Here is a 25268-nt window from a genome sequence, read left to right as displayed (position 1 = left end):
GCTTTCAAGTTCAATAAAACTAATTGCATCAGACATTGAGAATTACCAGGTTCGATACATATTTTCTCTATTTCTAGGTCACAGAAAAATTAAATGTGATTCACAGGCATATTACAGCATGAACAATACAGTCCTCACCGAGTGCGTATTGCAGAAGCAGTTCTATAGAATGAATGTTAAATTCAATTACAATGGCTCTGCTGGCACATTACGCGAGCCAGCTATTACAGCCAATCCAATCAGCCTGTCACACCTCACTCAAATATCATTAAATACCACTCACTATAGATCTGGAGAGCAGAGTACCTCACTCCTGCAAAGCCAATATGATGCAAAATAGTTTTAGCAAAATGGAATCTACTTGGTACAAAACCTTTCTCCCCAAACACAATGAGTTAAAACTAAACCTTACCTGAAGTACTTTGAGATTTCGGCACAACACTCCTCTCGACTACTGAAAGCACTTTTTAAAATCTGTATGTAATGCCACAGGTAGCTTCAATCAACTGACTGCTGAATGCAGATGTTTTCTTTAAATGTATAGACTTAGTCACATCACAAGATTAAAAGTCACTTGAAAACTAGGGCAAATAAGGAATTTTATCAATGAGCACACTCAGTATGCTGTACTGGACTATATGACATTAAGTAAGAAGTCTAACAACACCAGGTTTAAGTCCAACAGGTTTGTTTCAAATCACTAGCTTTCAGAGTGCAGCTCCTTCATCACTCGCCTGTTGGCGATTCGAAACAAACATGTTGGACTTTAACCTGGTGTTGGAAGACTTCTTACTGTGCCCACCCCAGTCCAACGCCGGCATCTCCACATATGACAAATAGTTCACTTGACGACACTATTCTCCAACACCTCGCCACTGTCATTTGCTGGGTGGTTCTACATTCGCGCAATTTCATTTTCAACTATTTAATCAAAATCTGTAAATCACTGCACTGGCTTCCCTTCCCACTCCCGAGTGGTTACCTCTGGTGGCTCCTCGATTTCTTCACCTACATCCCTTCAGCACCATCATCCAAAAACAAGTCGGTTTTCACATGAATGATGATGATATGCAGTTCAACACCACGTCTCCAAACACTGTTCCATCAATTTCCAATACTGGATCAGCTGAAAACTGCTCCAAACAAAATATTGGGACGGCCAAAGCCATCGTCTTTTTTTAAATTTATTTTTTCCAATTAAGGGGCCAATTTAGCATGGCCAATCCACCTACCCTGCACATCTTTGGGTATTGAGGGCGAAACCCACGCATAAACCGGGAGAGTATGCAAACTCCTCACGACAATGACTCAGAGGTGGGATTGAATCTGGGACCTCGGTGCCATGAGACAGCAGTGCTAACCACTGCACCATCGTGCCGCCCTGACCAAAGCCATCGTCTTCGGCCTCTACCACAAACTCCCCGACACTTATCTTAGGTTGACACACACTGTTTGCAAACGTAAATATCAAATCTGACTTCAGGCAAGCTTCTGACCATATATCCACACCATCACCAGACCTCCCAATTCCACATCTATAATATTGACACGTACCATCCCTGCGTCAACCCATTTAATGTTTGAAAAGTCTCGTTTACCCACCACCCTCTGTACATTTACCCACATCTCAACAGTTGAGCCCTGCGCTATTTACCAACACCTGAATTTTTAATTCTCATCCTTGTGATTAATGACAGCACGTAAAAGGTGCGGTAGTTCTCAGGTTACGTGCTACAAGGCACTAAGAATTTTCTTTCCTTTACCGAACAGGCAAGTTTTTTTTTTAAATAAAAGACATGACAATCACAATGTTAAATTTTTCTTTAGAGATTAGGTCAGTTTGTTAGATTATCCCGTAGCTGAAAACAGCAGTTTCCACGCAGCAATGGTGTAACAAGTTTGTATTGCCATGTGTGTGGTGCTTGCTTGAAGTTCAATGGCTCCCTGCTGTCTAATGCATATGTATGTAGAATATGATGGGATTGTTTTCTACATACCTGGTAACCTTGCCAATGGAATATTTTCAGATCGAAATGTTTGACTATTTTTTAAAATTCCTCCTCAGTTGCAAAAGTTCCATGGAGTTGTGCTGTGCAAGATTCAAATTTCTATTCAGTTCTGAGGAGGAAAAAGAGGAAGAAATTCTAGATGGTCTGAGAAAATAAATATCTTGTCCCGAAAAAGATTCTCTTAGTCTGCTAAAAGGCATTAAGCAAGGATTTAACATATTTAATAAGGTGATGATAATTAAGCATATTTCTTTGGGAACAAAGAATACTGGACCAATATCTTCTCAAATCCACCTCCCTCCCTGTTCCCCATACCCCCCTTTTTTAAATCAAAATATATTGATCTCCTTCTTAAAACCATTTAATGACTCAGATTCCACTGCATTATGGGGCAGAGTTCCACAATTTCACCAGCCTCTGCAAGGAGTAGTTCCTTTTCATCTCAGTTCTAAATCTATCGCCTCTCAACATATATCTGTGGCCTCTCATTCTAGATTGCCCTACATGGGGGAACATTTGGTCTACGTTTACTTTATCAATCCCTCTTAGTATTTTGTATACTTCAAATCAGATCGCTGCTCATCCTTCTAAACTCCAGCGAGTACAAGCATCAACCATTTGATCCACTGAATCAATCCGGTAAACCTCCTCTGAACTGCCTCCAATACCATCATATCCTTCCTCAAATAATGAGGCCAGAACTGGACACGATACTCCAGATGTGGTCTCACCAACACCCTATGCAATTGCAACAATACCTCTCCTTTTATACTCCAGTCCTTTTGCAAGAAATGACAACATTCCATTTGCCATTTTTTCTCCCAATTAAAAGGAAATTTAGTGTAGCCATTCCACCTACCCTGCACATCTTTGGGTTGAGAGAATGAGACCCGCACAGAGAATGTGCAAATTCCACACGGACCGTGACTCAGGGTCAGGTCCGAACCCGGGTCCTCGGCCCAGTGAGGCAGCAGTGCTAACCACTGCACCGATTCCCATTTGCCTTTTTAATTACATGTTCTACCTGCATGCAGACTTTCTGTGATTCAGGAACAAAGACACCCAGATGCATTTTGAATCTACTTTCCATTCAGATAATAATTTGCCTTTCTATTCTTTGACCAAAATAGATAACTTCACACTTGCCTACATTAAACGGCATCTGCCAAATTTTGGCCCAATCTCCGAGCCTATCTACATCAGTCTAAAATCTCTCTTCTCTTCATTGCCCACTTTCTCACCTATTTTAGTGTCATCCGCAAATTTTCCGATGTTATACACTGTCCCTGCTTGCAGATTATTTATACAAATTGTAAACCGTTGAGATCAGAGGACTGACCCCTGAAGCATCCCCCAAGTCACAGTTCACCAGCCAGAGAAGGACCCATTTATCCCGACCGCCTGCTGTCAGTCAGTCTGCCAATCCTCAATCCAATCTAGTACTCTACCCGTAATCGCCTGCAATCTCACCTTCTGGATCAGTCTTTTATGCGGCACATTGTCAAACGTCTTCTGAAGTCTAGATATATCTGGTATACCACATCCACAGACCCCCATTATCCACCTTGCCTGTTACATCCTCAAAGAACTCAAGCAAGTTGGTCAAGCATGACTTATCCTTCATAAAGCCATGCTGACAATGGTAGATTGAGCTTTGTCTTTCCAAATGTTGAATGATCTCCTCAAGATTGATTCCAGCAAATTCGCCACCACAGGGGTCAAGCTAACCGGACTATAGTTTCCTACTTTTTGCCTCTCTCTTTTTTTGAATAGGGATGTCAGATTTAAAGTGGACAGAAAATTAATTACAACTCACCTGAAATACAATTATACTATAAAAATTCTAATGAGAGCCATAACTAAATTGCCCCCGAGATTGGTTGACTCTCAGTCTTCACTGATGTCTGGGTGGGTTGTTGATAAATTCAAGCACTCAATCTTAGTTGCATTTGTCATTTGTTATGCATTTGTGGAAATGGTTGTTTTCAAGCTGTTAAATTGCAACAGGGAGACTTTTACAACTTGCAACGGTTGCATAAGCAACCAACGGAAGGTTATTAAATTTTATTTGAGCCTGTAGGGAAGGCAATAGAAAGAAAACATCGGAAAAGTTACGTTGAAAGGGGTGCTGAGCACAGTGGAATTGAAGATGAAAGGAAAAAGGACATTTGAGGAAAAACTGAGCCGAGTTGTGTTGTGGAAAGACCTCCAGGGAAGTAGCAATCCAGAAATGTCTTGGTTACAGAAAGCAATCCTGTTTCTGAAATTTCTTTGATTTCCACAGCAAAGTGGAAGAGTGCAAGAGGTTGCGATATATATCTTTACTACAGCAACATCAGTTTTGCCTTGGCTAATAATACTGCATCTTTATAGTTAACATCTACATGAGAGCGTTGCCTGGAACGTGAGAGTCTGACCAAGTAAGTTTCTTGGAAGGATATTTCAACTGTGTAACTGTAAACATTTTATGCCTTTGTTTTCTTTTCTTCTTGTTGATAATTTTTAAAATACCAAAAGTGGTACTGGAATTCTGTGCTGTGGAGATCAGTAGGTTTCTTCTCCTTTCCAGAATCTGAAAAAAATGGTCCATAAGCCACATTTTCCTCTGGTTGGTTTGCTCAACAATTAACCTATGCGGTAGTCGGAACAAAAGTTCAATGCAAACTCAGTATTTTACACAGTTCAAACTGCTCATCAAAACCAACACACCATTAAGTACACCTCGTCAAATATTAGATTGATGCATAATATCCTTCAAAATTCTTCAAAAATCGCTATTTGCAGAAAGTAGCCAGCTGTCTCGTTAAAACATCTCTGGACCAATTTAAAATCAGTGAAATATTAATTGATGCAAAACTAGAGTATGCTAAATGGAACAAATGTAATAATGTGCGAGTTCGAAGATTCATTGTAATACTGTAGTAAACTGCTCATCATTGAAATTGATAGTTAAATTTATAGCTTTATAATCGTCAGTGCATTCGTAATACTTCAATATACTCTGCCACATGGAATATATTTACAATTTGGTTTGCATAATAATAGATTCAAAAGTACTTAGCACTGTCAACAAAATCTGTAAATGCTTGTTTCATTTAAATAGCACAATTAAAAGTGTGGGGGTCTCATTTTCCGTCCTTCCCTTGTGTTCTGGGTAACATGTGCAAATTCCTACAGCTGACACGGCAAACATCTCATACTCGCATAAAAACGCAATTATCACCAGCTGGAACTAAAACTGAAGTTCGGTCAACAACTGGCTGCAATTCATTTAACAAAATACAGCGTGGTTACCTGGTTACAAGATGCTATTAACATTACTCATTTGTCATAGTCAATCACTTGCTATGTATTTCCTTTGCCACAAAACAGAGAAAGGAAATAGATTTAGCATGGTGTCTTCAGGTGTACTGTTGCACATCAGATAGTGGTGCTTCAAATCCAACATCTTTCAATGGCAACGCTCCAAAAGAAAAAGTAGAGTATGTACAGAGTGCAGTTGCATCATCAGCAGTTCAATGTTCTTATTTCTTGGGGGCACGCTCTTCACATTACTGACTGCACTGTTTTTCGTGACATTTTTCTCTCCCAATCTTTTTTCCTTGTTTTCCATAGCTTGGTTAGAGTTACATAGTCCACTCGATCCCGCTCCCCCCCCCCCCCCCCCCAATATGGTTGTTGTCCCTGCAGAACCTGTGACAGTCTGAATCACTTGGTTTCGTATTTATGGAGGAACATAACAGGGGAGTACGATTCTCATCAATAGTGACATGTGCACTTTCTCCAGAGATGAATAATGATCCGAAGTAGAAATCATGAATGCTTTACCAATGCTCGAGATCAGCTGCAATTAAATTTAGAAATGTATTCAATCAGCATCTGTATCAAACCCTTCTCATGAGATAGAACAGAAGTCTGACCAACAGCACAGCTCCATTTCTGCAACATCACACAACCTCTTCCATCCACGTACAACGACACACTCCAGCACTTCTCTCATTGTGTACCAACTTATCAAAATGCTACATCACCAACACTACCAAATCACACCCTCCTCCAATCTCTATCATTGCTGCAAAAAATACTTGCAACCGGTCTCCTGCTAAAATTCAAACGATATTAGATTCTCTTCTGCCTTTCTCTATATACTGCACTCTTACAAGATTTTTTTTTTAAATCACCAACAGATTGTTAATCTATGAATTACATACAGTTCTTGTTGTGTATTGCACAACGTGAAGAAAGAGGGTATTATTTCTAATATTTTTGTGGTTTAGTGTGTCATTCTGTGAAGCAGGCTTGTGGCTGCATGTGTGTGTGAATAATTTAATTTCGCTGCTGACTGGGTGCCCACAGGGTGATGATACCAAAGGTGTGAATGGCATGCACTCCAAGTAAAAATGGCCAACTTGATTTTTTAAATAAAATAAACAAAGCCTAGGTAAAAGTTTGCATGAGGCAATATTGAAGGATTGTTATATTCAGCTGTTACATTTCTAAGGGAAGTAAACAGGGTATGTTAAAGGTCATAAATTGGGCAGCACGGTGGCACAGTGGTTAGCATTGCTGCCTACGGCGCGGAGGACCTGGGTTTGAATCCCGGCCCTGGGTCACTGTCTGTGAGGAGTTTGCACATTCTCCCGGTGTCTGCGTGGGTTTCGCCCCACAACCCAAAGATGTGCAGGATAGGTGGATTGGCCACGTAAAATTGCCCCTTAATTGGAAAAAATAATTGGGTACTCTAAATTTTAAAAAGGTCATAAATAAATATGGCGGGCGGCACGGTGGCACAGTGGTTAGCATTGCTGCCTACGGCGCTGAGGACCCGGGTTCGAATCCCGGCCCTGGGTCACTGTCCGTGAGGAGTTTGCACATTCTCCCCGTGTCTGCGTGGGTTTCACCCCCACAACCCAAAGATGTGCAGGATAGGTGGATTGGCTACGCTAAATTGCCCCTTAATTGGAAAAAAATAATTGGGTACTCTAAATTTATAAAAACAAAAAAAAAAAAAAAAAAAATAAATATGGCAAAGTTGTTCAATTTTATTTTACCTGAAAGTGGCGGCTAAAGGGAAAACATGAAAGGTTTTTATATTCTGGGAAAGGTAAACTTCAAAGAAGGATAAGGACAATGGGCAAAGATGAAACAGAAAGAACATATTTAAAAGAGGTTGGGAGCTGTGTTGGGGAGTCACCATGCAAGATCTCCTAGAGTGTCCTCTGTGCTGGGAGCGAACTGTGAGGAAGCAAAGTGAGGCAGCTTCAGCCAACCCAGAAAGTGCCTGGTATTTCAGAAAGCAGGGTTTTGCTTTAAAGTTTCTTGAATTTCCAGCAGAGTGGGAGGGAGAGAAGTCCTGTGACATACCTCCCGTACAGTAACAGTGAGTTTGCCTTCAAGTAATGTTACGGGAATATTTTTAGATTGAATATCTAAAGGGATTGCTGCCTAAAGTGGTGCTTATGAGATACTCTAACCAATTGAGGGAACATTCTGTAAGAATAATTTTAACTGTGTAAATGTAATCGTGTGTGTAAGTTTTTTGTTAATAAATCATAAATTTTAAATAATATTTAAATTCTCTGGTTTCTGACTTCAGTACAGGTAACCTCTCATGGTAAAAATACAGAAAGACACCATAGAGAGGGCCTTAAAACAAAACATTCAACTTTTGCAATATATTACAGTTTCTATGCAAATATCAGCAAATGGAAAGTCAATTATACTTCCACAATACTTAATGTAAAAAAAAAATCAATGTTACTGGTTCTCTGACTGTAACTCAATCATCTGTATAAATCACCCATATAATAAATTTAATTAATAATTAATAAATAATCTTTATTGCCACAAGTAGGCTTACATTACAACTGCAATGAAGTTACCATGAAAAGCCCCTAATCGCCACATTCCAGCACCTGTTCGGGTACACCAACGGAGAATTCAGAACGTCCAAATTACCCAACAGCACGTCTTTGAGGACTCGTGGGAGGAAACCGGAAAACCCGGAGGAAAGCCATGGAAAGACAGGGAGAACGTGCATACTCTGCACAGACAGTGACCCAAGTCGGGAATCGAACCTGGGACCCTGGCGCTGTGAAGCAACTGTGCTAACCACTGTGCCACATGTTACAAGGAGTCAAATAGCATACCTTCAAATACACTGGAGTCCATAATTCTGTGCTAATATTTCTTTATTCCCATCTGCAGAGAAACCTCTTAAGTTTATATCCAAACAAAAATCTCACATTTTCTTCTCCTTGGTATGTTTTAATAGAATCATTAAGCATCTTAGTTTATGGATCAACTTGCAATTAGTTTTCAGGCTGTAACAGTGAAGCATCCCTATTAAAAATCAACACGTGAATGAAATATAGAAATTAAATTAGTGTTGACCCAAAATGTTTTGTTTCTGTGGTTGATAATGTTACGTCGCCAACATGAGACAGTGGAACCAGTTCAAAAAAGCAAAATGATCAAGAACAAATCCCAAATAAATCCGGGGGGGGGGGGTGAAATAAAATTAACCCACCCACCCTGTAACTAAGCACGAATTTGGTCTCACCCCACCCAGCCAATCAGAAAAATCCTGCCTCCAATATCATCATCCAGTCATTGTGAACAGGATTTTAGTTTCCAAAGATTAAAGGAGTTTTCAACTCCTTCCCAAAGCACCAATGAGGAAAAGCACAGCCTTTAATCTTCATAGCTAATTTCCTCACCGCTCCTTCTCCTGCCCAAGAGCAGGGCCGCATCCCTCACTAACCCCTCTTTTACAGGTTCCATTCCCCTTCCGAAAGAACAAGATGTTAACTGCATTACCATTCAAACACACCCAATTTTTCTCCTTCTAACCCACCACTGACTGCAGTTGCCGTTCACAGACTATACAGTTCATTGCTCCTTTTTACAGTAACCCTCGCAAAATTTAATTCTGCTTTCCCAGCAGTGACCACCTCCACCCCAATCCTGTCCTCTCTCTTCCTTCACCTTTATCATCTTATGAAAGAATGTGCAATGGTATCAATTTGTTAGATAAAAATCTTTTATTATGGAAGCAATAACTAATGTTATTTGTATGTTTGCAACCCAGGAATGGAAAAAACAAAAAACACACAATAAGGAATTTTAAACCCTGGATCAGGGACATGCAGAGTGCAACCTAGGCGTAGGATTTGTCAACAACAGTGGGATTATAACTAATTTGTTTTATTGACATTTATTAGTTACAACCAATCTTGAACAAGTGCCAATTTCTGATGTTTTCCTGGTCAGGTAGTACTCAGCATACAATAAATTGCAATTGATTTATTAAGGAAGGCACTGTGCAGCAGCACTTGAAATTGTAAACTATATCTATCAATTCCAAGAATACTCGTCATAAACTAAGAAAAATATAGTTTTCCTATCACGGAACAGAGTAGGACTGCTGCCTCACGGCACCGAGGACCTGGGTTCGATCCCGGCCCCGGGTCACTATCCACGTGGAGTTTTCACATTCTCCCCGTGTCTGTGTGGGTCTCACCCCCACAACGCAAAGATGCGAGGGTAGGTGGATTGGCCACGCTAAAATTGGGAAAAAAAATAATTGGGTACTCAATTTATTTATTTATTTTTAAAAAGGATGCTGTATCACATTCTGAACCAAGTATAGTACTTTAAATGCCACAGAATCTTTCCAAAATAAGGTGACTTCAAATAATTCACCTGAAAAATATGCTGAGAAGATTTGAGTTATGTAATCCAAGATGTACAAAGGTGCAGGGGACAAATGCACGTTGGTTTCCTTCCCAAGTGAAACTATGAATGTAAAATATTGATCTGTCAGCTGGTAGCATCTGTGGTACTTGGTACTAATTTTGGAGACACTATCGTAGTCAAAAACAAGGAACTGACAAGGACAAAACTTGTAGGAGTCTCTCCAATAATCATCACAAACTTCAACAAGACCCACCCAGGGGCAGAATTGCTAAACGCTGAAGAGCAGGATTACCCAGTAAATTCACTTGGCAAATGGATGGAAAGGCCAAGAATAATCTAATAGAAGGAAATGAAATGAATCCTACTGTATGGACTGAAGCTTTCCCAGCATCCACACATTACCTAACTTTTACTTATGAGAAAATTAACTTAAATAAAATGTTTAATATTCTGATGTTTATCTCCCCACAGTAAAGTCTTCACAGATGGACTTGGAAAGACTTGTGAACTTTTTTAAACCACATAGCCTTTGTACAGATAACATATTTATAACAGAATAGCTGACGGAATTATTTTAGCCTAATTATTCAAAACTAAATTTGTATCATATAAATTTAGATTTTACATTGGTATTGGTATTAAATTTATATTCAATATTTTCAATCCTATTTCAATGGTGGCAGGTCTACGTATTACATTTAGAAACACATGAACAGGGGGCAGTTATTTCGTTCCCCAAGCCTGTTCTGTCATTCAATGAGATCTGTGACCCAAATCCTGTTTTTGCCCATATCCCTTATTAGTTCTGATGGATTAACTGTAAATTTTAAATAAAACATCATTTGCCTTTAGCGGAATGGGTGTGTAGTGATTTTCTTGAAAAGTCTGGCTGTATCTTTTACCACTTTAACCTTTTGCTACACCATGTGCTAGACTTTCCAACCAGCGGAAATACTTTCCCTCTATTTACTGGAACATAGAACATACAATGCAGAAGGAGGCCATTCGGCCCATTGAGTCTGCACTGACCCACTTAAGCCCTCACTTCCACCCTATTCCTGTAACCCAATAACCCGTCCTACCCTTTTTGGTCACTAAGGGTTATTTTACCACGGCCAATCTACCCAACCTGCATGTCTTTGGACTGTGGGAGAAAACCTGAGCACCCGGAGGAAACCCACGCAGACACAGGGAGAACGTGCAAACTCCGCACAGTGACCCAGCGGGGAATAGAACCTGGCGCTGTGAAGCCACAGTGCTATCCACTTGTGCTGCCCAAACTCTACTCTGTTCCCCTCAATATTAAATCTTTGACCAACTTTCTAAATTTCAGCGAATACATCTCTAGCTTGTAAAGTCTCTCATTATTTATCCTCCGGGAATGCAGGTATCATACGGCATCAGATATCATACGGCATCAGATATCATACGGCATCAGATATCATACGGCATCAGATATCATACGGCATCAGATATCATACGGCACTCCCTCCAAGGCTAATATATCCTTCCTGATCTATAATGAAATTCTGTCAATAGCACAATGGTACAAAATAAACTGCAGTATAATGTGGGAGATAACATTTGTGATGTATTAAAATACTGCAATTCATTTTTGCAAGGTTTAGTTATCAATAAAAAAAAACTCTAGAACTACTCACAATACTTCAGGTGTTGTCTAACTGGGGCTTTGTAAAGCTGCAGCATGAACGTCTACCTCCTTGTATTCCATTCTTCCAGATATAAAGGTCAGCATTTCAAGAGTCTTTTTGATGACGTTCTGTGCCTGATTTTAATGATAATAATCATGATAATGATCGATGTATGTGTGCCTAAGTCTCGCTGACATCGACAAATTAGGATACATGGTTTTCTATCCCATCATCTAAGTTATTCATAAATATGGTGACCGGTTGATCCATCAACACTGATCCTTGCAGGACACAATTGGTTACAACCACACTGTCAGATGCCTTTCTGGAAGTCTATGAGTAAATCCACAGGCACTCCACTATCCACTACTTTATCATCTGTTCCAAAAACCACTTTAATCTGGTCAGTCAAAACCTACCTTTTGAAAATGAAATGAGAAATGACACAAAATGAAAATCGCTTATTGTCACAAGTAAGCTTCAAATGAAGTTACAGTGAAAAGCCCCTAGTCGCCACATTCCGGCGCCTGTTCAGGGAGGCTGGTACGGGAATTGAACCCGCGCTGTTGGGCTGCTTTGGTCTGCTCTGAAAGCCAGCTATTTAGCCCTGTGCTCAACCAGCCCCTTTTAGCTGAAAAATTTCCAAGATGTTCAGTCCCTCTTTTTTTCATGCAAGGGACGTGGGTGTCGCAGCCTGGTCCAGCATTTATTGCCCATTTCCAATTGCCCTTCACCCGAGTGGTTTTCTAAGCAATTTTCAGAGGGCATTTAAGAGTCAATCACATTGCTGTAGGTCTGGAGCCACGTGTAGGCAGATTCCCTTTCTTGAAGCACATTAGTGAACCCAATGGGCTTTTATGAAAATTGTCTATGGTTTCATGGACATCAATACACTTTCAATTCAAGATTTTTATTGGATTCAAATTTCACCATCTGCCAATGTGGGATTCAAACCCGTGTCCCCACAACATTACCCTGGGACGCTCAATTACTAGCCCAGTGATAATACCACTACGCTACTGCCTCCCTGCTCTCAATTACAGACGCTTGTAAAATGTTTGGCTAACTAGTTTAGAATTCTCCCATTTTCCTCTCACCCGAAATAACAGGCAAAGTTTTCCAATCTAAAGGAGTGGTTCATGAATTGAGGGAACTTTGGAAGATTTTGGTCTTTAAACAGTAATTCCCAACAATCCACTGTCACCAAAACCCCTTTTTAAAAAGTGCCAACATGTACCTCATCATCATCTTCTCCGACTTTCATTCCCCATTGACAGCTTTTTTACAAACCTAAATAAACATGACATTTCAGCAGAGAATGATTATGACATCAAATAGGATGGAACGTTAACTTGGGTGAGTTGCCATCGTCAACTGTTTGAAGAACCAGGATAAACTTCAGCCTTGAAAAAAATTCACAATAAATTGATGATGAGGGCATGTGACTGGATTCACCTACTACACCAAAATAGGCAATTTCTCCATCCTAAAGACATTTTATGTGAAACTGAGGTACTCGCGCAGACTGGTATAAAAGGTAAAGTCGCATAGGATTCGGGGTGTGCGAGCGAGATGGATAAAGAAGTAGCTTGGCAACAAGAGACAGTAGACGTGGAAGGGAGCTTTTCAGAATGGAAATCTGTAACTCGTGGTGTTCCACAACGATCAGTGCTGGGTTTACCAGGATGCTGCCTGGTCTGGAGGGGTGTTAGCTATGAGGAGAGGTTAAATAAACTCGATTGTTTTTGTTGGAAAGACGGAGGTTGAAGGGAGACCAGATTGAGGTCTACAAAATTATAGACATGGTGAATAGTCAGAAGTTTTTTTCCCCCAGGGCGGAAGACTCATTTACAAGCGGGCACAGGGGGAACGTTTAGGGGAGATGTGCAGGAAATGTTTTTCATGCAGAGGGTGGTGAATGCCTGGAACGCACTACCAGTGGAAGTGGTGGAGGCAGGCACGATAGCAACATTTAAGATGTAGACACATGGACGGACGGGGAATGGAGGGATACAGATTGTTTGGGCAAGCAGTGTTCGGTCTAAATAAGGAATCTGGATCAGTGCAGGCTTGGTGGGGCGAAGGGCCTGCTCCTGTGTTGTAACTTTCTTTGTTCTAAAGAGTTTCCAATATTTAACTTGATTTCTATTGGAGATTTTCCAAGTGTCAATACACGTTACAGGTTTACAGTGAAACTGGGAACAACCAGCTGCAGACAGACAGTAACTAATGAGTTCCAGATTCAGAATTACTTTTATCACAGTTATTTGAAACAACCAGTAAAATCCTGTGTAGATGTTGGCGCATTCGCAAGTGTAAGCAAGGCGGAGATGTAAGATTTTTTTTTAATTGAAAGCTAGCTTATTGTCAATGGTAACCAAGTGTGGCTGCAAGGCAAAAACAGGTGGAGTCAGAAGTTCGGAAAGTTGCATAGCACGAAATTATTCCTGTTTGTAGAAGTTTAATTACTTTAGAAAAGGTTCATACTTTATCCAAGCACAATTTGTGACCATTGAGCCCCAACAGCGCAGGAAGGATGCCTCCCAAGTTGAATCTCATTTTAACAATTTTGCTTCTCAGCATTGTTTAATGTTTGTTTCACGATAAAGCAAACTGCAATGCTATTTGATATTAGGTATAGTAAGTTAATGTAGCATTCACGTTTAACACAATGCTCTGCAATTGTCATAGTGTCACTTTCACAATAGCAATATTCATGGCAGTGCAGATAAAGTATTCTAACAGCTGTTCATAGGTAATTAAATAATTATGTTTCAAGAAACATTGGTTTCACTTGGCAGTTGTCAATAATGTTGCATAATTTAATCTGTTTTACAATGGAGTGCCATGGAATAGAAACTTTAAAAAGTTACATTGCAGTCCTGCAGGGCATTTTTCATTTTAGAAGTACGTGGGGTTGAGATTAAGGAGGCATGAGGCAGAGACCAACTCTTTCACAAGTCTGGGCAGCAACTTGTGTATACATAGTGAATTCATAGTCAGATTGGATGATTCAGAGGTAGCAAAGTCTCCATGTTGTTAGCTTCTGCAGAGGGATCTGGGTGTCCTTGTGCACGAATCGCAGAAAACTAGCATGCAGATACACGTTAATAAGGAAGGCAAATGGAATTTATTCCAGTAGAGAAGTGTTGCTGCAATTGTAAAAAGCGTTGGTGAGACTGCACCTGGAGTATGGTGTAAAGTTGTGGTTCCCTTATTTAAGGAGGGATGTAGTTGCCTTAAGAGGCAGTTCAGAGGAGGTTCACTAGAATGATTCCAGAGATGAGGGGATTGTTTTATGAAGTGAGATTGAGCAGTTTCGGCCTATACTCTCCTGAGTTTAGAAGAATGAGAAGGTCTAATTGAGGTCTACAAGATGATAAAAGATATTGACAGTGGATGCTTCATCTTGTGGGGCAATCTAGAATGAGAGGGTATTGTTTTATGATAAGGGGTAGCAGATTTAAAACAGAGATTAGGACAAATTACTTCTCTCAAAAGAGTTGGGTATCTGTGGAATTCACTACCCCAGAGTGCGGTGGATGCCAGAACCTTGAGTAAATTTGAGAAGATAGACACATTTTTAAATTAGTAATGGGTTGAAGGGTTATGGAGAATAGGCAGGAAGTGGAGTTGAGGCGGAGAGGAGATCAACCAGGAAGTGGAGTTGAGGCTGAGAAGTGATCAGCCATTGTCGTATTGATTGGCGGAGCAGGCTCAAGGGACTGAACTGCCTACTCCTGCTCCTAGTTCTTATGCTCTATGTAATTTATTGGTTGAATGAGGCTGATCACCTTTCACAGATGTTGCTTGGTGAACAGGTTAATTGAATGCATGAACTCGCAAACCTCTCATGCCACCACATTGAATGCTTTGCACGGAGTGAGTGACATGGAATCAAGGCTGTCTAACAAGTTTTAACGGCAATGTTTTTCATCTTCTAACCCAAGACAGGCAAAAAATGCTTCAAGGCATCATGATTTTGAACTCTTCCAGAACACGATGAAAGCTGTACAAAATTTCAAAGCAAAAGAAAAAAACCCATGCACAGATGTCAAGTTCAAAAGAACATAACACATTCCTGCATCAAAAAATAGCTGTAAACATTAAGGCAATATTTAAAAACAATTAATTGCTTTATATTACTTTATGCAGTAACTGATACTTAATTACTATTTGCAAACAACACCATCTGCTTTAAGGAAAGCTGTGGGCACACTGACAATATATATATTATATAACACACATTACCAGACTAAGAATGAAAGACGCATCTTAAATCTGAGCATTCATACCAACTGTATTCGCTATGGTAGTTTTTGTTGTAAGCGATGGGTTACAAACAGACAATTTCAAAGAAATTCAGTCATAGACATGAGTTTTGGTTAATGAAGTTAGAACATGGGAGGCTGCCAGTAGTACATTGGAATGATCAAGTCTGAAAGGTAACAGCACGGTCGATGGTTGCAGCAGAAAAAGGATTAAGACAGGGACAAAGTTAAATGATATTATGGTAGTAGAAATAGGCAGTCTTAGTGATGGTGTGAATCGGAGGTCAGAAGATCTTCTCAGGGCCAATTAAGACACTATTATGATTGCGAACAGTTTCCAGATAGTGGGATGGAGTCAGAGGTTCAGGAATGGAGTTTGTGACAGACACCAAAAGACAATGGTTGGATTCTGCTGTGTAGGTGAAAATTAACAGTCTTTAGATTATGTCACTGAGATGCAGCATATGGATGGGAACAGGAGGGAGCCAAGAATAGGTCCTGGGAGGACAATAGAGGCACACTGCCAGAGCAGGGAAAGATGCCATTGCAATTAATTCTCTGCAAAAGATTATATAGAGAAGAATGGAACTAGTTGAGAGCAGTCCCACCCATCTGAGCAGAAGAATTGTTGGAGGAGTTGGGGCAGCATGATGCTGCAGTGGTTAGCACTGCTGCCTCACGCCACCGAGGACCTGGGTTTGATCCCGGCCCCGGGTTACTATCCTTATGGAGTTTGCACGTTCTCTCCATGTCTGAGAGTCTCGCCCCCACAAACCAAAATGATGTGCAGGGTAGGTGGATTGGCCACACTAAATCGCTCATTAATTGAATAAAAAGAATTGGGGACTCTAATTTATAAAGGATGTTGTGGCCAAACTGGTAAAAGGCTATAAACAGCTGAGTAGGACGAGGAACGATTGTTCATCTTTGTCACAACACAAACTGCCATTTATAAATTTGATTGGAGCTGCTTTGCTACTGTGGTAGAGCCAAATTCCGGATTGAAGGGATTTAAACAAGGAGTACAGGGAAAGATGGGTATAGATTTGGGGAGCAAAAAGACACAGACTTTGAAGAGTTAGGAAAGTTTGAGAGAAAGGACGATAGTTTCTCCAATTCGTGGAGTTAAGAGTTGTCTTTATTCGATGAGAAATGAATCTAGATTGAAAGAAATCTCTAAACTGCAACTCAACTCTTTCTACCTACCTAATAATGAGGCTCTTGGGCTGTAAGCTACTCTAAATTGTTGAACTAACAATTTACAGAAGAGTTCAAACAGAAAGCAACAAACTAGTGATGTTCTCCCAAAAGAACTTGCAATTCAATAGTCTAAGTGGAGATAATGCACTGTGACACACATTCATTGTGACACACATGCATTGTGACACAAGTACATGGAACAGTACACTTCAATTATCTATTTTCTTCAACGTGCTTCAAATGTTACCAATATTATCATGCTCACCTCACTGCACCTACCAAAAGGCCAAACACCAACATAAAAGAGGCATATTCTATACGTCAAAGCAGTCAAAAATAAAAAGCTGCTCTCTGAGTTCCAATAGAATTTCTAAGTTACTAAACTTCACTCTTGCAACCAAAGATATTGGATTTACCGCAAGTTTCTATTTCTTAAGATAGGAAACTAGCAAATTATGCAAAATTTAGCTAAAATATTGGAATTTCCGACTGCGTATACCAAAACCCAATTATGATTTTTTTTTACTGTAGTTTAACAGAAACATATTCATCCTCTTTTAGGTCCCAAAGGAGTCTCAGACCAGCAAGGTTACAACCGAAACAGTCACTATGATGTGTGCAATACCTGCTGGCTGCTTTCCACATCGATTCGAGAATAAGATCGAAAGATCATAAGAAATGGGAGTCGACCATTCAGCCCATTAGGCCTGCTCCACTATTCAACAAGATCATGGCTGAACTGATTGTGGCCTTAACTCCACATTTCTGCAAGTCCCCAGAACATTCGACTCCCTTTTAGATCAAAATTCTGAACATGAAAGAGTTGAGTTCGATAATGACCCAGCATCCATTGCTCTCTGTGGAAGAGAATACATAGACCAACGCCCTCCAAGAAAACATTCCTCCTCATATCCATTATAAATGGGTGAACCCTTATTTTAAAAACTGTGCATCCTTGTTCTATATTCCCTACAAGAGGAAACACAGTCACAGCAGACACCCTGTCAAACCCCCTCAGTCTTATATGTTTCAGTAAGATCATCTTCCAAACTCCAGTGAATCTGACCCCAACCCTGCCTCTTAAGAGAATCTCTTCATCCCAGGAATCAGCCTCAAGAACCTTCTCTGAAGTACTTCTCGTGTAAGTCTATCCCTCCTTAAGGATAATCAAACTGTTATGTCAGCAAACTGTAAATCCGAATCAACATCCTATCACTTGTTAGCTGGGGCACAAAACACATTTTTTTCACATTTCAGAATGTCTTCGGTGCAAACAAAAAAATGTTCACATTTTATTCAATCTTCTGCAATAGCTAACTTGAATAAGTACACAAAATTAGACTGGGCCCAGGAAACAAATAGAAAACAAGTCAGTTGTAAGTTTTAAAATCAAATGGCAATAGGTGACCTTCATGTAAAATGTGACGGATGTGAGAAATGCTCTTATTTTAAAGTTTGTATTTGGTGTTTTTGCTACGATTACAAAGGGAGTGTATCATTGATTTTAAATCAATGCCGGGGCAGTGTAACCTTTCACAACTAGACACTAGGATGTGGTGGATTGCAGGTGGCATTGTTAATGGGAGGGGCCAGGTTTGTCAGTTGCTTCTGGAACACCAAGCTGGACAACATGGTTCAGTTTGCCCTTAAAAGGACTCTCTCTCTCTCTCTCCAAAAGGCTTTGTACCAATATAAACGAGCGGTATTTAAAATATTTGGGATTGCTTAATTGGAATGTAGAGGCAGGTTTCAGGAAGCAAGTTAAGAAGTGGTAATTATTAACTGAAAGCTATTTCTTTGTTGCTATTGTGTTTAATTAAAAGTTTGTTTCACCATAAAAGTCACTGGAGCAGTAACATTTCCTCACAAAAGTAAAAAGTTGGGTTCTCATCCAGAATCCCACCAGGAAAGAAAATATCAGGGTTCTGGTCCAGGCCCCATAACAAAAGAGAGACTTGCAATTGTAGAGCACATTTGTCACAATATCAAAATGCTATCAGTGTCTTTTGGAATGCATCACCTGCTAAACATGCAAACATAAGTCATTTTGTGCAAGCAATGTTCCAGGAAACTATGAGACGATCAGAGCACTGTTGCTCAGGATACCACAACTCCCTCATCTGCTTGGCATCTTTGACATCCACCTGAATAAGTTAATATTTCTTCCAAAGGATGCTTTGACAGTGATGCAGCTGAGAGCTGGAATGCTGGGGCAGATAACATAGTCAGAACCTAGTAGGAGGATTAAATTCACAACTTCTGACCCAAATGTGAAATTTCTCAGGTCAATTTGGCACACTAACCACAATTCAAACGATCCGGAAAAGTCTACGTGATTGCATCTCATTTATACAGAGTTTTAAAGCTTTGATGAATGACCAACCTACAGTGAAAAGTTACACATGTTTCCTCTTTACATATGGGATTAGCCCTGCTGTGGATTAAGTAATTTTAATTTTTGTTCCAGATTTCCAGTATTTGTTATTTTTCTCCTTCATATATCTCGTTGTAAGCTTCACCCATATTTGAAGAATTCAAAATAGATGAATGGGTAAATACTAGTTTCAAAGAAAGTTATTTCATAAAATGCAGCTTTAAATCTGCTTGGATATATAATAAATTTGCAGCTCATTTTACACATACAGGTGTGTCAAAAGGTTCATCCCTTTCCTGATACACAAGTAACTGAGGTGCCAATATGCAAAGAAGAAAATTCCAGGAAACTACCAGTCAAATAGCAGCAGAATGCAGCCAGGAGCAAGGATGTCATCATTAGATCTATAGCTGTAGAAAATGGTTTGCTGAAACATAGATATGGAAAAAGATAAAAAGGCTAAAAAGTGTCAAAATTGGAATTGTAACTAGGAGTTTTGACAGCTTGCAACTGCAGTTTCATTAAAGGTACATGTTGCAATTCAGAGCGAATAAACAAAATTGTATCTGTATGCACTATATAGTGTGATAGTTCATAAACAATCTTGTACAGCTTCACAGCAAATTTAAGTATATTTTTAAGAGCTAATAAAAAAAGACGCTGTTTTTTGAGAGATTGTATGCTTCCGATTGTTCTTTAAACTCTGCCAGGGGATCTTTTACATTCAACGAGGGGTAGATAGGAGTCGATTTAAAAGCCTCATGGGGAAAGTCAGCATTTCTGACAGTAGTACAGCACTCGGATCTACATTCAAGTGCTACCATAGCTTTCTTGTTTCAGTGGGCCTTGAAAGACAAGGGGCATCTCGAACAGCGACCCAGCAGGTCTCAAGAGGGTTGTGGAGCAATTGGTCGCACATTCCTGAGTTGGTCCCAATCACAGGAGAAGCGCCCAACAGCCGCTATCGGCTTCTACATTGAGAAAGGCGGCCGCTGCAACCTTTTAAATGGAATTAAAGGAGACTGTGTGGCATCTTCTGGCCAGAGGCGGCAGCAGAGAACAAATCACACACCCTGTACAAAAACCCTCCAGGTACTTGCATTTGCCACCAAATCACAGAGCAGTGTCCCTTCCATTTTCCAGCTACTGGCAAGCAAGGCAAGTGAAATGTGAGGATTAATGATTTTCTCAAAAGTAAGAGACAGCTAGAGACTCTAGGCAGGTTACCCATTGGACAGGATCTCACATCAGAACCTGCTGGAGAGAGCTATTTAGGAGTCCAGGACAGACCAGTGCCAGTGCCAGCTCTGTACCGAGCTTCAGGGCTCCTGGAGCTCAGCCTACAAAGAAACTTAACTTAGGAACAAAGCAGTATAAAAATGATTTCTGGATGTATGGTTTTGTCAATTGTGCCAATGCAAATAAAAGTGCAAAGCCCATGTGTGTTATATGCCGGGAAGTACAATTTTGAAAGTGGATTTAATTTTCCTGTTTAGAAGTTAGAAGTTAAGTGGACTAGTTAGCTGGAGCTGCCCCCACCAGTTATTTGTCAATCAGCTGAAGCCTGATTAGAGGCAAAGGTGTAACTGCATTCTTCTGTTTGAAACTTAACTAATGAGGGTCAACTCAATTTAGCTGGGTTCTAAGAGAGAGGCATAAAGCGCACACACAGTAAGCTTTGCGCACGTGAAGCAGAGACAGCCTGAATGAGTGAGGTTTGAAAGCTTGTAATTTGCAGGAGTGTGGTAATTTGGTGAATAGTGGGAGGATTTTGGAACTGAAAGATCTGAAGGTGGATAAATCAACCTGGACCAAATGGACTGCACCCCAGGGTTCGAAAAGAGTTAGCTGAGGAGATTGTGGAGGCATTGGTGGTGATCTTTCAGGAATCATTGGAGGCAGGAAGGGTCCCAGAGGATTGGAAATTGGCTAATGTAACACTGCTGTTTAAGAGAGGAAGGCAGAAGACAGTAAATCATAGGCCGGTTAGCCTGACTTCGGTCATTGGTAAGATTTTACAGTCCATTATTAAAGAGGAGATTGCGGAGTACGTAGAAGTGCATGATAAAATAGGACCGAGTCAGCTTTGTTAAAGGGAGGTCGTGTCTGACAAATTTGTTAGAGTTCTTTGAGGAGGTAAAGAGGAAGTTAGACAAAGGAGAACCTGCGGATGTGATTTATTTAGAATTCCAGAAGGCTTCTGAGTGCCACATAGGAGACTGTTGAATAAGTTAAGTGTCCATGGTGTAAAGGGTAAGATCCTGGCATGGATAGAGGATTGGTTGACTGGCAGAAGGCAGAGAGTGGGGATAAAGGGGTCTTTTCCAGGGTGGCAGCCAAGTGACTAGCGGTGTGCCTCTTGGGTCTGTGCTGGGACCACAACTTTTCACAATATCCATTAATGATCTGGAAGAAGGAACTGAAGGCACTGTTGCTGAGTTTGCAGATGATACAATGATCTGCAGAGGGGTAGATAGTATGGAGGAAGCAAGGGGGCTGCAGAATGATTTGGACAAGCTAGGAGAGAGTGGGCAAAGAAATGGCAAATGAAATATAATATGGAACAGTGTGAGGTTATGCACTTTGGAAGGAGGAATGGAGGCATAGACTATTTTCTAAATGGGGAAATGCTTAGGAAATCAGAAGCACAAAGGGTCTTGGGAGTCCTGGTTCACGATTCTCTTAAGGTTAACGTGCAGGTTCAGTCGGCAGTTAGGAAGGGAATTGCAATGTTAGCATTCATGTCAAGAGGGCTAGAATACAAGACCAGGGATGTACTTCTGAGGCTGTATAAGGCTCAGGTCAGACCCCATTTGGAGTATTGTGGGCAGTTTTGGGCCCCTATCTAAGATAAGATGTTCTGACCTAGGAAAGGGCCCAGAGGAGGTTCACAAGAATGATCGCTGGAATGAAGAGCTTGTCATATGAGGAATGGTTGAGGACTCGGTCTGTATTCAGTGGAGTTGAGGGGTGATCTTATTGAAACTTACAGCTGGGTGGCCTGGATAGAGTGGTTGTGGAGACGATGTTTCCACTTGTAGGAAAAACTAGAACCCGAGCCTCAGACTGAAGGGATGATCCTTTAAAACAGAGATGAGGAGGAATTTCTTCAGCCAGAGGGTGGTGAATCTGTGGAACTCTTTGCCGCAGAAGGCTGTGGAGGCCAAATCACTGAGTGTCTTTAAGACAGAGATAGATAGGTTTTTGATTAATAAGGGGATCAGGGGTTATGGGGAGAAGGTAGGAGAATGGGGATAAGAAAAATATCAGCCATGATTGAATGGCGGAGCAGATCAATGGGCAGAGTGGCCCAATTCTGCTCCTATGTCTTATGGTCTTAAAATACTACACTGCTGCAGCTAACCTGTATTAAAAACACCCCAGAAGTCCATGAGGCTGTCAGCATTCTGGTGTAGCATCTCCCAAGAGTATCCAGTGCTGAGTGAAACACGCATATTGCTGCCATTGTCCTTCATGACGACCTTCAAGTCAGAGGTTGGATTTTCCATTTTCATAAAGATGAAGACAGCACAAAGGAACTGGCTGAACTCTGCACCTGATATGCGCATTTCCCTCTCCTCCTCTGAACCAGAGATCGTGAGGACCAAACATGCTCCTCTTTCCCATTAAAGGGAAGCGAAATTGGCGTGTCGCGAAGGTTGGCAAAAGTGGTCATAGGGAAAAGAAGTTTGAAAAACACTGATCTAGAAGGACAATGGCAGCAGATAGATGGGAACCCCACCTGGACGTTTCCCTCCAAGTCACTCACCACCCTGACTTAGAAATATAAAAATTGACGTTCCTTCCTTGGGGCAGCAGGGTAGCATGGGGCAGCAGGGTAGCATGGTGGTTAGCATAAATGCTTCACAGCTCCAGGGTCCCAGGTTCGATTCCCGGCTGGGTCACTGTCCGTGTGAAGTCTGCACGTCCTCCCCCTGTGTGCGTGGGTTTCCTCCGGGTGCTCCGGTTTCCTCCCACAGTCCAAAGATGTGCGGGTTAGGTGGATTGGCCATGCTAAATTGCCCGTAGTGTCCTAATAAAAGTAAGGTTAAGGGGGGGGGGTTGTTGGGTTACGGGTATAGGGTGGATACGTGGGTTTGAGTAGGGTGATCATGGCTCGGCACAACATTGAGGGCCGAAGGGCCTGTTCTGTGCTGTTCTATGTTCGATGTTCACTATCACAGAGTCAAAATCCTGGAACTCCCTCCCAAAAAGCACTGTTGAGGGTACCTGAACCACATGGACTACAACAGTTCAAGAAGACAGCTCATCACCACTTCCTCAATGACTATGTGGAATGGGCAATAAATGCTGGCCTCGTCAATCACATCCACATCCCTTGAATGCATTTTTAAAAATCTGTCAGCTATTTATGGTTTTGATATATATGCTAGTACAAAAGTGACTGACAATACAACAAAAGCCTAGACAATAGCTAGTCAGGTCAAGAGCAGCATCATCAATGTCAAAGAAGACAACAGTCCAAGTTTCATTTATTTCCATGAAATTCCAGCTCATGAATCAATTCATGTCAGACATTGTTTTGAATTTGTTTTTCATTTGAATCAGTGACCAACCCAGCCCTACAAAAATTATAAAAGGCCAATGGAGTGTTGGCATTGAGGATTCAAAAGAAGTCAGGAAGTGAGGCTTCAACTGTAGAGAGCCTTGGTCAGATGCCATCTGGAGTACTGCCTTCAGCTTTGGGTGGAAATGTTTAGGCAACATAGAGGCGGTACACCACAGATTCACAAAAATGATGCAGAGGGTTAACGGGTTAAATTACAAGGGCAGGTCACATAAACCTACATTGTAATCCCTCAAGGTTAGAAGGTTGAGGAATTACCTGTTTGAGGATTTTTAAAAGATGAAAACTATTTCCTTTGGTGAAGGCATCTTAAAATTAGAATTGTCATTCCAGAGTGGCAAAAGGTTTTGGAAATCTATAACTCACTCCCTCAAAAAGGTTGATGAGGCTGCACTTCAATTTAAAATTTTGAAGCAGAAATTGATAAATTATTAGTTCATGGCCTAAAGGGATGTAGAATAGAAGTTATGATCCATTCAAATTGCAGAACAAACACAGGACAGAATGGCCCCCTCCAGCTCCAAGTGTACAAATACTGGAGTGAGGCTTTAAACCCTAGCTTTCTGATTCAGTGTCACATTATCACCAACTACTGGTAAACAAAGCTGACAAGATGTTTTGTTTTTTTAAATAATTTTTATTGGAATTTTTTGAAAAATATATAACAAAACAATAATAACAATAACACCACCCCCCGGCACCCGTAACAAAGCATATAACAAACCCCCCCGCCCCCCCCCCCCCCCCCTCCCTCCCCCAATAAACATCAAAATAAATTAACAATAAGCAAATTAACTTAAACACTATCCTCCTACAAACCCCCCCCTCCCCCCCGGGTTACTGCTGCTGCTCGCCTAGTACATTATCGTTGAGCCAGAAGGTCGAGGAAAGGCTGCCACCTCCTAAAGAACCCTTGTACCGACCCCCTCAGGGCGTACCTGACCCTTTCCAACTTAATGAATCCGCCATGTCATTAATCCAGGTCTCCACACTCGGAGGTCTCGCATCTTTCCACTGCAGCAAGATCCTCCGCCGGGCTACTAGGGACGCAAAGGCCAAAACATCGGCCTCTTTCACCTCCTGCACTCCTGGCTCCACCCCAACCCCAAATATCGCGAGTCCCCAGCCTGGCTTGACCCTGGATCCCACCACCCTCGACACCGTCCTCGCCACCCCCTTCCAGAACTCCTCCAGTGCTGGGCATGCCCAGAACATATGGGCATGGTTCGCTGGACTCCCCAAACACCTGACGCACCTTTCTTCGCCCCCAAAGAACATACTCATCCTAGATCCGGACACGTGGGCCCGGTGCAGCACCTTGAACTGGATGAGACTAAGCCTCGCACATGAAGAGGAGGCGTTCACCCTCTCCAGGGCGTCCGCCCATGTCCCCTCCTCAATCTGCTCCCCCAGCTCCACCTCCCACTTAGCCTTCAGCTCCTCTACCGACGCCTCCCCCACCTCCTGCATTACCTG

The 25268-nt window shown here is 41.3% G+C and overlaps 1 protein-coding gene across 11 annotated transcripts in view; it reads right to left on the bottom strand.

The window, feature by feature from the left end:
• LOC119956020 (serine-rich coiled-coil domain-containing protein 2-like) overlaps window positions 1-25268 on the bottom strand; it is a 643754-nt gene that overhangs the window by 591052 nt on the left and 27434 nt on the right. For 6 of the 11 annotated variants that reach the window (XM_038782731.1, XM_038782738.1, XM_038782740.1 and 3 more), the window contains one exon: window positions 1998-2118. The exons of 1 other annotated variant lie outside the window; for it this stretch is intronic. The gene's annotated coding sequence lies outside the window, so the exon portion shown is untranslated. Of the gene's footprint in view, window positions 1-412; window positions 475-1997; window positions 2119-11368; window positions 11494-16836; window positions 16877-25268 lie in introns of those variants that run through there. 4 more of the 11 variants (XM_038782734.1, XM_038782737.1, XM_038782733.1 and 1 more) reach the window with 4 other exon arrangements.

This window comes from Scyliorhinus canicula, chromosome 22 (genome assembly GCF_902713615.1).
Source record: "Scyliorhinus canicula chromosome 22, sScyCan1.1, whole genome shotgun sequence".
NCBI classification, from domain to species: domain Eukaryota; kingdom Metazoa; phylum Chordata; class Chondrichthyes; order Carcharhiniformes; family Scyliorhinidae; genus Scyliorhinus; species Scyliorhinus canicula.
The sequence above is the reverse complement of the archived record's forward strand: the minus strand, read 5'-3'. Positions and strand labels throughout refer to the sequence as shown.